This window comes from Hyaena hyaena, unplaced genomic scaffold, assembly GCF_003009895.1.
Source record: "Hyaena hyaena isolate Hyena2069 unplaced genomic scaffold, ASM300989v1 scaffold_1273, whole genome shotgun sequence".
In the NCBI taxonomy this organism is placed as follows: Eukaryota; Metazoa; Chordata; class Mammalia; order Carnivora; family Hyaenidae; genus Hyaena; species Hyaena hyaena.
In genome coordinates, this window is record NW_024081906.1 from 4,303 (window position 1) to 18,295 (window position 13,993).

A 13,993-nucleotide genomic window follows, 5' to 3' on the forward strand; every position below is an offset into this window, starting at 1 on the left:
GCATAGCCCAGGAAAAAATCAATTAGCTTGAGGATAGGTCAATATAAACCTCCCAAACTGAAATGCATCACTGCATGAAAATGGATGAAAAGTATACAAGAACTGTGGGAAAACTTCAAAATATGTAACACATGAGTAACAACAGTGTCAGAAGGGGAAGGAAGAAATACAACAGAGCCAGAGAAATATTTAAAATAATAATAATGGGAAACTCTCCAAAATTACTGACAGACACCAAACCACAGATTCAGAAAACTAAGAGAATACTGAGGAAGATGAATTCTGAAATTAATAAGTCTAGGTGCATTATATGCAAACTGTAGAAAACCAAGACAAAGAGAAAATCTTGACAGAAGTCCGAAGAAAACACACACATATGCATACATATAAACACTTTACATACCGAGAAACTAAATCAAGAATTACACTGGCTTTCTCATTAGAAACCATCAAGTAAGAAGAGAGTAGAGGGAAATATTCAAAATGTTGAGAGCAAAAGAAACTACAAACCTAGAATTTTATATTTCGTAAAATTATCCTTATAAAGTGAAGTAGAAATACCTTCTAGACAAAAACTGAAGGAATTCACATGCTCATCTAAACTGATATAGGAAAAGCATTTCACAGAATTCAATATCTTTTCATGATAAAAACACTAAAAAAACTAGAAATAGAAAAAAAATACATCGAGATAATGGCCATATATGAAAAACTCATAGCTAATATAATCCTCAAGAGTGAAAAACAGAGCTTTTCCTCTAAGATCAGGGAAAAGACAATGATACACACTCTGATCATTTTTATTCAACACGGTAGTTGAATAGGAAGCCCTTGCCAGATCAATTAGGTAAGAAAAATTTAAAAACAAAAACAAAAACAAAAAACCCCGGAAATCCAAACTGGAAAGAAAAACACAAAATATATGTGTTAGCAGATTACATGATTTTATATGCAGGAAACACTAACGACTCCAACTAAAAACTGTGAGGACTAATACATTGAGGTAAGCTGCAGGATACAAAAAATAACAAGCAAAAATCAGGTATCTTTTTTATTTTTTTAAATTTTTTAAATTATTTATTGCTTTCTAATTTTATTTTTAGAGAGAGATAGCATGTGTGAACACAAGCGGGGTAAGGTCAGAGTGAGAGGGAGCAAGAGAATTTTGAGCAGGCCCCATGCTCAGCTCTGAGCCCAACTGAAGGCTGGATCTCTGACTGAGCCACCCATGTGCCCAGGTGTCTATTTATATGTTAATGATAAATAACCGCAAAATAAAATTAAGAACACAATCCCATTTATAGCAACATCCAAAAGAACATTTTAAGAATAAACTTCACCTAGGAGGCAAAAGCCTTGGACACTCAAAACTACAAAATATTGCTGAAATTAATTAAAGAAAACAGAAATAAAGGAAAGCCATTCTGTGTCCCTGGCTTAGAATACTTGACACTGTTAATATTGTTAAAATATCCATACTAGCCAACACAATCTTCAGATTCAGTACAATCTTGATCAAAACATAATGGTATTTTTTCTTTGGAAATTAAAAAACAAAAACTTGCTAAAATTTATTTGGAATCTTAAAGATCCCCAAATAGGCAAAACAGTCTTGAGATAGAAAAACAAAGCTAGAGACCTCAGACTTTCTGATTTAAAAATATATTGAAAAGCTACAATAATAAAAACATTGTGGCATGGGCATAAAGATAGGCCTATAGACAGTGGAACAAAAATGAGACCCCAGAAATAAACTCTTATGTATACAGCCAAAGCTATGCAACTGAAGAAACGATATGGTCTTCAACAAATGGCTGGGGGGAAACTGGATATCCCCATGCAAAACAAAGAACTTAGATTCTTACTTCTACTATATACAAAAATTAACTCAAAATGGATTAAAAACCTAAATATAAGACTTGAAACTATAAAATTTGTACAATAAAACATAAGAGAAAAGCTTTATGACAGTGGATTTGACAATAATTTCTTGGATTTGACACCAAAAAAACAGGCAACAAAAGTAAAAATAGACAAATGGGACCTTATCAAACTTAAACAACTTCTGTGTAGCTAAAGAAAAAATTAATGAAATGAAAAAGCATTAATGAAATGAAAAAGCATCCTATCAAATGGGAGAAAATATCTGCAAACCATATATGTGATAAGGGGATAGTATCAAGAATATATAAATAACTCCTGTAAGTCATCAGCACCAACAGCAAAAAACAATCTGATTAAAAACAGGCAAAGGATGGCACAAAAACAGACACATAGACCAATGGAATAGAATAGAGAACCCAGAATTGGACCCACAGATATATGGCCAATTAATCTTTGACAAAGCAGGGAAGAGTATCCAATGGAAAAAAGACAGCCTCTTTAACAGATGGTGCTGGGAGAACTATACAGCAACATGCAGAAGAATGAAACTAGATGACTTTCTCACACCATACACAAAAATAAACTCAAAATGGATGAAGGACCTGAATGTGAGATGATTAGAAAATAATCAAAATCCTAGAGAAGAAAGCAGGAAATAACTTCTTTGACCTCAAGGGCAGCAATTTCTTACTTGATACATCCCTAAAGTCAAGAGAATCAAGAGCAAAAACTAACTATTAGGACCTCACCAAGATATAAAGCTTCTGCACAGCAAAGGAAACAACCCAGAAAACAGACAACCAACAGAATGGGAAAAGATAGTTGCAAATGACATATCAGATAAAGGGCTAGTATCCAAAATCTATAAGGAACTCACCAAACTCTACACCCGAAAAACAAACAATCCAGTGAAGAAATGGGCAGAAGATATGAACAGACACTTCTCCAAAGAGGACATCCAGATGGCCAACAGACACATGAAACGATGCTCAGCATCCCTCCTCATCAGGGAAATACAAATCAAAACCACACTGAGATACCACCTCATGCCAGTCAGAGTGGCTAAAATGAGCAAATCANTGAGATACCACCTCACACCGGTCAGAGTGGCAAAAATTGAGCAAATCAGAGGACTCTAGATGCTGGCGAGGATGTGGAGAAATGGGCATCCTCCTACACTGTTGGTGGGAATGTAAACTGGTGCAGCCCCTCTGGAAAACAGTGTGGAGGTTCCTCAAAAAATTAAACAATAGAACTCCCCTATGACCCAGCAATAGCACTGCTAGAAATTTACCCGAGGGATACAGGAGTGCTGATGCATAGGGGCACATTCACCCCAATATTCCTAGCAGCACTTTCAATAATAGCCAAATCATGGAAAGAGCCTGTCTATCAACTGATGAATGGATCAAGAATATGTGGTTTATCTATACAATGGAATACTACATGGCAATGAGAAAGAATGAAATCTGGCCATATGTAGCAACATGGATGGAACTAGAGGGTGTTATGCTGAGCAAAATAAGTCAGGCAGACAAGGACAGACACCATATGTTTTCACTTATAAGTGGATCAGAAGAAACTTAACTGAGGACCGCAGGAGCAGAAAAGAGAAAAAAAATATTTGGGGAGAGGGAGGGAGGCAAACCATGAGAGACTCTGGAATACTGAGAACAAACTGAGGCCTGATGGGGGTGGGGGAGAGGGGAAGGGGGGTGATGGGCATGGGAGAGGGCACTTGTTGGGATGAGCACTGAGTGTTATATGGAAACCAACTTGATGATAGAGTGTAAAATAAAAATTAAAAAAAAATGTTTTTAAGAACTGAAAAAAAAAAATGGGCAAAGGCCTTAGATAGCCACTGCTCTAAGGAAGACATACAAATATCCAACAAGCACATGAAAAGATGCCCAATATCACTAATCATTATGGAAATGCCAATCATAACCTCAGTAAGACCTCATGTCACACCAATTAGGTTGACAACTATAAAAATAACAACCACCCCCTCCCCCCCAAAAAAAAGTGTTAATGAGACTGTGGAGAAACTGGAAGCCTGTACATTCTTTGTGGGGATGTAAAATGGTACAGCTGAGATGGAAAAGAGTTATAGAGGTTCTTCAAAAAATTAAAAGTAAAAATACCACATGTTCTAGCAATCTCACTTGTGGGTTTATTTCCAAAAAAAAAATTGAAAATAGGATGTCTTTTTAATGTTTATTTATTTTTGAGAGAAAGAGAGCAAGCAGGTGAGGGGCAGAAAGACAGGGACAGAGGATTCAAAGCAGGGTCTGCACTGACAGCAGTAAGTCCGATGTGGGGCTTGAACTCACGAACTGCGAAATCATGACCTACCATGGAAAATATGGTACACACATACAGTGTAATAGTATCCAGCCTTAAGAAAGAAGGAATTCCTGTCATATGCTACAAAATAGATGACCCTCGGGGACAACTGTGCTAAGTGAAATAAGCCAGTCACAAAAGATGAATGTTGCATGATTCTTCCTATATGAGATAGTCCAACTCTTAGGAACAGAAAATAGAATGATGATTGCCAGGAGCTGCAAAGGGGAGGGGAGCTATTGTTCAATGGGCATAGAATTTCAGTTCCATAAGATGAAAAACTTTTAGATGTCTCAATGTGCATATGGTTAAAACTACTGTGCTGTATGCTTAGCAACATTTATGATGGTAATTTTATGTTATGGGGTTTTTAAAAAAGGTTTATTTATTTGTTTATTTATTTATTTATTGTGTGAGAGAGAGAGAGAGCATGAGAAGAGGAGGGGCAGAGAGAGGGGGACAGAAGATTTTAAGCAAGCTCTGTGCTGACAGTTGCAAGCCTCCTCCCATCCCCCCCCCCCCCACAATGATGCAGGGTTTGAACTCACAAACCATGAGATCATAACCCTAAGCCAAAGTTGGACATTAACCAACTGAGGCATTCAGGAGTCCATGTTATGGGGATTTTTAAACCACAAAAACAAACAAACAAAAAACACAAGGTGGATAAAAAGTAGAGAATGAAGAAAAAGAAGCTTCTGGCAATAAATGTAACAAACATGTAATCCTAACATTAATTCAAATATATCAATAATCATTCAAAGTGTGAATAGTTTAGATATACCAATTAAAAGATAGAGACTGTCAAAGTGAATAATAATAACAATAATGATAATAAAGAGCCCAACTATACATTTTCTACAAAAAATCTACTTTAAATATAAAGACTGATAAGTAAAGCAAAGGGAAAAATAAAGAAAAAATATGCTAACACTAATCAAATTGGAATATTACTTTCAGACAAAGAAGACTTCAAAACAAGGAAAATTATTACACATAAAGAGGGGCCTAACTAGGATGTCAGGGGATACCAGGATGGAATATAGAATGTGATAAAAGACTTGTAATATATGAAAAATACATGAAACAAGCTCACTGAATGGGGTGAGGAACTGAGGTGCTAATGTACGTTAACTTTGTAAATGAGTTAAGTGTGTAAAAGAGAAGGCAAAAGAAATTACTCTAGATGTTAAAGGTTTTTCCCCCGTGTCAGTACAGGTGAACAATTCCAAAACAACTATACATGAATAGTAGAATATGAACAATTAAGAAAATGTATGGTAGATGGTAGAGGTCAGGTTTCTCTTCATTGGAATGGGAAGTTACAAATGCGTATACACATATCTATAATACAGTTTCTATATATAACTATATCTGTATTAAACTAAACACAAGTTCATACTTATGCCTTTAGCTCTCACCCATTACTGGATAACTCTTTCTAATCTCCTTCCCTTCTTTATTTGTAATTTCCCTTTCCAACAAAGAGAAACCTTTGTTCCACCCCTGAGAGAGCCCAGATGTAACAACACCCCAGTACCAAGCAATAAGAATCCAGTTCACGATTTCTAAACCATTCTCCAATAAAGAGAACCGGGGGTCCTTGGAAAAATGTCTGATTCTATGACTTCAACAGTAAATACATAAAATGAACCTGGAGCATGTTTTAATGATACAAAGTCAGAAAATTCCCAAAGGGAAATACACTCCCACACATCCACACCTTCCCCCACCCTCACACATGCAATGATGGAGGAATGTCAAGAGGACATGTCACCCTATGAAAGAGCCTTCATTGGTCAAAGCTGGGCAATAGAACCAATCTGAGCAACAAAATAAATAAAGTAGTATTGTGTTATAATTCAAAGCATAAACTAAGTATTTCTGAGTCCACTCTAATATACATAAAATTTTGAATGGATAATTGGGGAGAAAAGACAAATCTCCCATGCAGAAGAATTCCAAATAATTTATTCAGATATTCTGTCCTCAAGGACAGGGGACACAACTCCCCTCTCCTTAAACATGGATCACACACAGTGACTTCCTTTCAAAGACTGCAGTATTGAAAGAGAAGGAGGAAAAAACCCTTTACACTGGAGCAATAAGATAAAAATACCTCAAGACAGATTATCAAAGTTACTATAATCAGTGATAAGTCATATTGATAATATATAAATAACCTTGACTTGATAGGCTGAGGACACTTTATCTCTGCAGTCTTCCTCCTCAAAGCCAGTAACTCCACTCTAATAATAAAACATCAGGCAAAGAGCAATTGAGAACATTCTACAAAATATATGAGCAGTACTCCTCAAAAACAAGTGAAGACTGAGAAACTTAGCCAGATGGCTCCATCAAGGAAATGAAATGTGGGATCTTGAAATAACAAAAGGAAAACAGGGGAAAAGTGAGGATACTTGAAAAAGATATAAACTTTATTTAATGATAACATATGAATATTGGGTCATTAATCATAATAAATGTGTCATACTAGTACACAATGTTAATAGAGAAAGTTGGTCCAAGTGCATACCGGAACTCTCTGTACTAACCTCACAATAATTCTGTACTCTAAAACTGTTCTAAAAGTGTTTACTTAAAAATTAATTTCTTAAAAATCTATGTAAAAGATACAAACTTTTAGCCTTTGGTTTATTTGACTTGAAAATACCTGGGTATTGGTTAAAACAGTCTCTTCCTGGGGTGCCTGGGTGACTCAGTTGGTTAAGCATCCGACTTCGGCTCAGGTCATGATCTCATGGTTCGTGGGTTCGAGCCCCATGTCAGGCTCTGTGCTGACAGCTAGCTCAGAGCCTGGAGTCTGTTTCAGATTCTGCGTCTCCCTCTCTCTCTGACCCTCCTCTGCTTACGCTGTCTCTCTCTCTCTCTCAGAAATAAATTAAAAAAAATTTTTTTTTAATTAAAAAAAACAAAAAACAAAAAAAACATTCTCTTCCTATATGCTCAGAATAGTTTGTAGCAACAGCAAATTCATAAGATAAAAATCTTTTAAATACTTATTATGATTCAAACTACTAAATAAGAGGATGAGAATACTCCAGGCAAAGAAAAAACTCAAGCAAAATCATAGCTACTGCCTCTGATTGATTATTCTTTACAGGATACAGGTATAAGGTTTTAGTACAGGTATTTCAGGAAAAGATCTTAAAAACTGCCATGATCAGGGTGCCTGGGTGGCTCAGTCAGTTAAGCGTCCAACTTCCCTACTTTGGCTCAGGTCATAATCTCATGCCTCTTGGGTTCGAGCCCCGTATTGGGCTCTGTGCTGACAGTTCAGAGCCTGGAGCCTCCTTCCAATTCTATGTCTCCCCCTCTCTCTCCACCCTTCTCCCACTCGTGATCTCTCTCTTAAAAATAAATAAACATGAAAAAAAGTTTTAAAAAAATTGCCATGATCAATTGTGATTTCTATTTCAGAAATAAAAAACAATTAAGAGTAATTTACATCTAGTTGCAAATTGAGAAAGTGAATTTCCTCTTTCAAAATAATAGCTGAAATTTAGTGAGCATAAAAACAAAGTAATTTTGTTCTACCTGTACTCTGAATAGGCCATATACATCCTCATCACATTATAACATTATCAACTCTGGTTCAACTCATTTTGGATTTAAACTAATTTAGACAAAGGGCTATTTTTAGAGTAGTCCTAGCCCTGGTATGAATAAACTTTTGCCTCCCAAAAACCTTGGTGGCACCTCCATCCTAATTTCTGGAACTTTCCCACTAACTATTGCTGTTCCATCACGAGACATAAAATAGAACAAACTATGTACTATATAATGTCTTCAGGTTCTGTTTCTCAGGGATAAAATTCCCAGACAGACCATTATCTCTGACAACTACACTACCTATTTCTCCATTACATGACATCATAATACATATAATGCATGGTCCGTGCCCATATTAAGTCCACTGCCACATGGTTAGTATCAAACTGATCAAAGGGTCTTATTTATTATGCGTGAATCCTGCATGTTGAGGTCTTCCACCTATAGTATCATTATTACAATGAACATGAATTACAGTGCACTCAAGAATGTACCTTATCTTGTCACTTTTGACAAAGAGCCTCAATTATACCTCAGAAATGAGAGTCCTGCAATATTAAGCCTTTGAAAAGCATTATACTTTCCACTAAGAGAAGAAATAAATTCCAAGGTAGGTAAATCTCAGGTGTTCTGGCTCCAACTCAACGTTCTACCAGGTAAAGGTCAACAGTCTACTATAGCCAAGTGTCACACTGTCCTACCTTTCATGTAGTGTTTCCTTGTTAAAAACCTAAAATATGAAACTATATACCATGTATGGCATGTCATATATCATATATACCATGTTCAAATTAAAATGTTAAACTTCACTGCTTCTATTTCCTTGTTACTCCACATAGATAACTAAATCCATTTCACAATTACCTCTGTTAAAACTTTTTAAAAAATTTAACAATATACACAGAGATTATCTTTTCACTTCAGAAGTGCATTACAAGAAAACCTAAAAACTGTGTGAAGATTGGTTTTAAAAATATTTTTTGTGCATTTGGAAGTTTGACATTTATGCACTTGAGGCACTGTCTATACATGTCTTATCATAATAAACAAAAGGCTCAAGAGCAATTTAAATAGAACAGCCTGTAGAAAAATCTCAGGGGTATAATCCAATAGGGTTTGGACACTGATCTTGATTTAACCTCCGGGAATGTCAGCTTCCTCATTCTACATAGTGGGTTATATAGATCATGGGACTGCATGAGGAGGTATTGGAAGAGCATTTAGAAAATGCCTAGTTCATTGCATGATAATGAGTATGAGTTAATTGCAGGATGTATTCCTTGACTGTAATATGGGTAAATATAAGGAAAAATGACAAAAACTTTATGGATTTGTGAACATGTTCATAGTGGGGCTGGTTTGAACCTATTTATGCAACTGCAAAAATGAAATTTCTCACATTTTAGAACAGATGTGGCCTCCTTTATGTGTGTATGTGTGTGAATACATATGTCCATATCCAGATGCCACAGGAAGAAAAAAAGGCAATCTCTTTTTATAAAAGTATTGATTCAACTACTTAGGAGAAAAGATGTTTGCTTTTGAAAATACATGTTCTGTGTACTACCTTTACTAAAGGTAAGTATAAGCTTAGACCAGGATTTTTTTTTAACAAGGAAAGATATTCAAATTTTCTATTAGAAAAAAAAAATCAAGTGATGAAAATATAAAACATAAAGCAGAAAGTGTTTAACTCACATTAAAAAGTTTTCATGCCTTATTACATAAGGGAAGAGAGTCAACGAATAATAAGCTGGCAGTCATTAAGTAGAATATGTGTAGTATAATATATCAATGGGGCTTATTTAAACAATTAAAGAACTGTAAAATGGAAGAACAAGGCCTACTAAATTGTATAGAATTCCATACCTATGATAAAAATTAAGGAGTAAGCAAGTAAGATTAATGTACCTACCTAACTGTCCCTTCTGAAACAAAAGCCACAACAAAGGTCATAAGCATGGTAGCCCACAGCTAAAGTGCCGGTCAGAGGCTTTGTTATGAATTTCTCGAGAATTCATTGAATTAGCATTCTCACTTAGGCCTTCTTAGGGAGGAAATGCCCTGCTGGTCACTGTATCCCCACTGTTTACTATAGAGCATGAAATGAAGTTTAGCCTCAGAAAATGCATGTTAAATGCAGGTTTTTCTAAAGGATTTTTTTAGACTTCTGCAAGAAAGCCAAGCTATATTTAAGGGAAGTACCACGTCTCCATCACTCCAACTAATGCGGCATACCAGAGTACTGGGGGATTAGGAGGTCTGAGCCTGCTGGGCTATTTAAATTGCACTAGATGATAACTACAGACCAAACACAGAAACCAAATCAACAAAATAACAATGAAATGAAAGTTGGTTTAAAAGCAATACAATCTTACTTACCCCTAAATAAAAAGCTAACTTTTTCAAACAGAGCAGCATGTATATGTAAATATAAAGCAGCTGGATTTATTTCATGTGACCTTTAATGCCTGAGGACTTGATCATTTTAATTTTTATGATTCTTAAGACAATGTGGCCAAAGAAAATATCTCTAACAATGACTTTTACTAACTGACATACAAGAGCAGAATAAAGGCCTAGAATATTTGGAGATATTTGGATTCCTGTGTCACTTACTCACAATAAGTAGAGTAATTATTAGATTGATTCTAGATAACAAAATGTGTATCTTGAAGTGAGTGGGTGGTTTCTAACGGAACAAACTACCAGACTCATTATGCTTCAGAGTAAAAAGAATACAACTATATTATCTCCAGAATGCTAAATTATGTTTCAATGAAGCAACTTAATACTGTACTGAATTAAATTTTCTTCTACATTTCATCCAAGATCTCAGATGCATGGTAAATATGATATTATGCCTTCTCTTTTCATAGGATAAATTCTGCAACTTGAACATATCCATAATAATCATTCAGTCAGAGTTACAGGGACATTTTTCTCCTCCTCTTACTCCAATCTAAACACGGCTGTGCAGTGACTGGAATAAAGCAACCTGAATGCTAGTTAACAAACAAAATGAGAAGAACTTTGCAAATGAAAAAAAATCATCTCGGGTCTAAACAGCAATAATTATAACAAAAGACCCAAGGAAACATATAGTACTACACTTCCAGATAGACTACATCGACACCAGCATAGCCTGGGGACTGGAACCTCACAACGGAACCTCAAGCACTTTCACAACTGGAAATTATGTAGCCCAATTAACTTTGGCTAGACACAGAAGTCTGGCTCAGTGCTTCCATGCAGTAGCCAAAATAAAGGTTTTCTGTATCCAGAATTACTCTCAGAGTCTCCCATATCCTTCCTTCTCTCTTACTTACCCAAACCTGGAAAATAAGCTAACAGCCAAGGAACTTTTACTACAATTTAAGTCAGTATTAATTTTACTGGCTCACAGAAACCATAAAATATTTGGCTTAAATAAATTGAACTGGACAAAAAGAGAGGAAGACCAAAAAAAAAATTAAAGTACGGATGTGCACACAAATAGAGAACACACAGCTTTAGAAACAACTATAAGATCATCTGACATACTAAAATAATAGAAATGTTATTCCTTCCTTTTCTCTCTTAATGCATGCCCAATTTTAAATTCATGGCATTAGCCCTAGGTAACAAAGTTCAAACAAGGAATAAATCACAATTTTAAAGACAGCTCGTGTTTAGTATTTTAATTGGACATGACATTGGTATGAAACTTCCATATATTTTAAAGAGAATGTCACTCGAGCCCAACTATATTTAAACACGGAGGGTACCAGTGACCCTAAGGCAGAACTATTCCATAGGGTATCCTGGAAAATTTGTATTCTAGTTTTCAAGTGGGACCTAAAAGTGCCAATAGCCAAAAACAGAAGTCTCAAGTTCATGACTTACGATGCCTAGTAATAAAAATGTGTTTAACCACTCAAACTAAACTCGTATTTAGAGGTGATGTCTAAGAATAAGTTATAAAAAGTAGGAGAGATGAATTACTGCCTTACTTTTCAGGTGTAACAAGCTAAAACAAACAAACAAAAATCCCACTTTTAAAATTATCTGGGACGCCTGGGTGGCTCAGTTGGTTAAGCATCTGACTTCGGCTCAGGTCATGACCTCAAGGTTCGTGGGTTCGAGCCCTGCATCGGGCTCTTTGCTGACAGCTGGCTCAGAGCCTGGAGCCTGCTTTGGATTCTGTGTCTCCCTCACTCTGACCCTCCCCTGCTCACTCTCTCTCTTTCTCTCAGAAATAAAATTATCTAATACAAAGTGAAAATTAATGATGTTCAATTCAGAAAACCTTGACTTTGTGCCCAATTCTACTATTTAGTGGCTAAGTTATTCTTGGAGATGTTGTTTAAATCTTGAAGCTCACCTACCTCATTTATAAAAAGAGGATAATACTCATTATAAAGCTTCACAAAATAACACGCCAATCACAGGCACTCAAGAGATATACACCCCTCTTGTGTCCACCTTCCCTTCTGGGGTCTTGGAAGATACACTGTGTCCACCATATAATCATGCTATTGCTCATTCAATTATTCAGTACAGATCCTTGGAGTCATAGTGATGCTTAGCATGGAGTAATAAGTTTTGATACACTTGCTGACTAAATGAAAAGATTAATGAGGAAATAAGGATCAGAGCAGGAAAACAGAAATATTAAGAAGTCATGCACCCAGTCTTTATATAACTTAAAAACCAAAATATACAGGGATAGTTACCAAGACAATGAAATGCCACCTACTGAAGAGATCAAAAAGGTAAGTGAAAACTTAGTTCCTCCACCATGTCTGAGGTCAAAAGATCAAGATTTATATCTGCTCTTCAATCTGGGAGGTGCTACTATAAGAGATACTGAAACCAGTGCTATGAAAGTACAGAGAGAGGGAAAAATAACTGCTTGAAAGACTCAGGAAAGACTTTGTATAAGAAATAGCCTTTAAGTGGGGAGACAGAAACGAAGGACATCTTTCAGGGGAATGAAAAAGGATTTGATCTATGGAAGTTGTCAAAGCATTCTGGGAAACTCAAAATCACTTTGAACTTTCCTAAAAACCACAAATACTACAAATTCTTTTTTAGAAAAATTTTAATGTTTGTTTATTTTTGAGAGAGAGAGACAGAGACAGAGTGTGAGCAGAGGAGGGGCGGAGAGAGAGGGAGATGCAGAATCTGAAGCAGGCTCCAGGCTCTGAGCTAGCTTCCAGCACAGAGCCCGACGCGGGGCTTGAGCCCACGAACCGTGAGATCGTGACCTAAGCCGAAGTCGGATGCTTAACTGACTGAGCCACCCAGGCGCCCCTAATATTTTATTTATTTTTGAGAGGGAGACAGAACATGAGCAGGGGAAGGACAGAGAGAGGGAGATGCAGAATCTGAAGCAGGCTCCAGGCTCTCAGCAGTCAGTACAGAGCCCGACGTGGGGCTCAAACTCACAAGCTGTGAGATCATGACCTGAGCTAAAGCCAGACACTCAACCAACTGAGCCACCCAGGCACCCCTACAAATTCTTAAATGAAAAAACATACTGATAGCAATAAAAACACTGTAAATAATTTTTTTTCTAATTGCTCTCTTATAAAAATATAAATCTTATAGAAAATCTTACTCTACAGTTTAAGTCTGATTTAGCTGTAGGTCATTTTTACATATTTTGCCTATGGTCAGTTTTGACCAAACATTAAAAACACCACACCCTATTTTTATTTCTCTTCTCTTGAGACTAATTGCCAATTCCATTTTATAATATCTATACTTAAGGCATTCAGAAGTCAAAATGTGTGGCATTTTCCACTTTTGCCAATTCCATGTTAAATCAATGGCCATATAACCAGGCCAAAAAACCCTAAATTAGACAAAGACCATCCATTGGGATAAGAAATTTGCCAAAATTTCATAATTCAAAAAGAAACTGTTAAAGATGGTTGTGGGGATTTTGGCACTGTGATTTTGAGCTTTTCCATAATAAGGCTTGTATTTCATCTAATCAGCTAGTCGGAAACTATAAAAGTTTTGTTGGTGGGGGGAATTAAAATTTGGATTGTAATACACGAGTCTTTCCTTCCCTTCCATATGTTTCAGTAAATTAAAACTTCTAAATCTTGGTTTTTTTTTTTTTTAAAAAAAAGCCTTCTAAAAAATAAAGCAGCCTGTAAAATCATATTTTTGGTACAGGAAACTTAAAATATTCATGCTT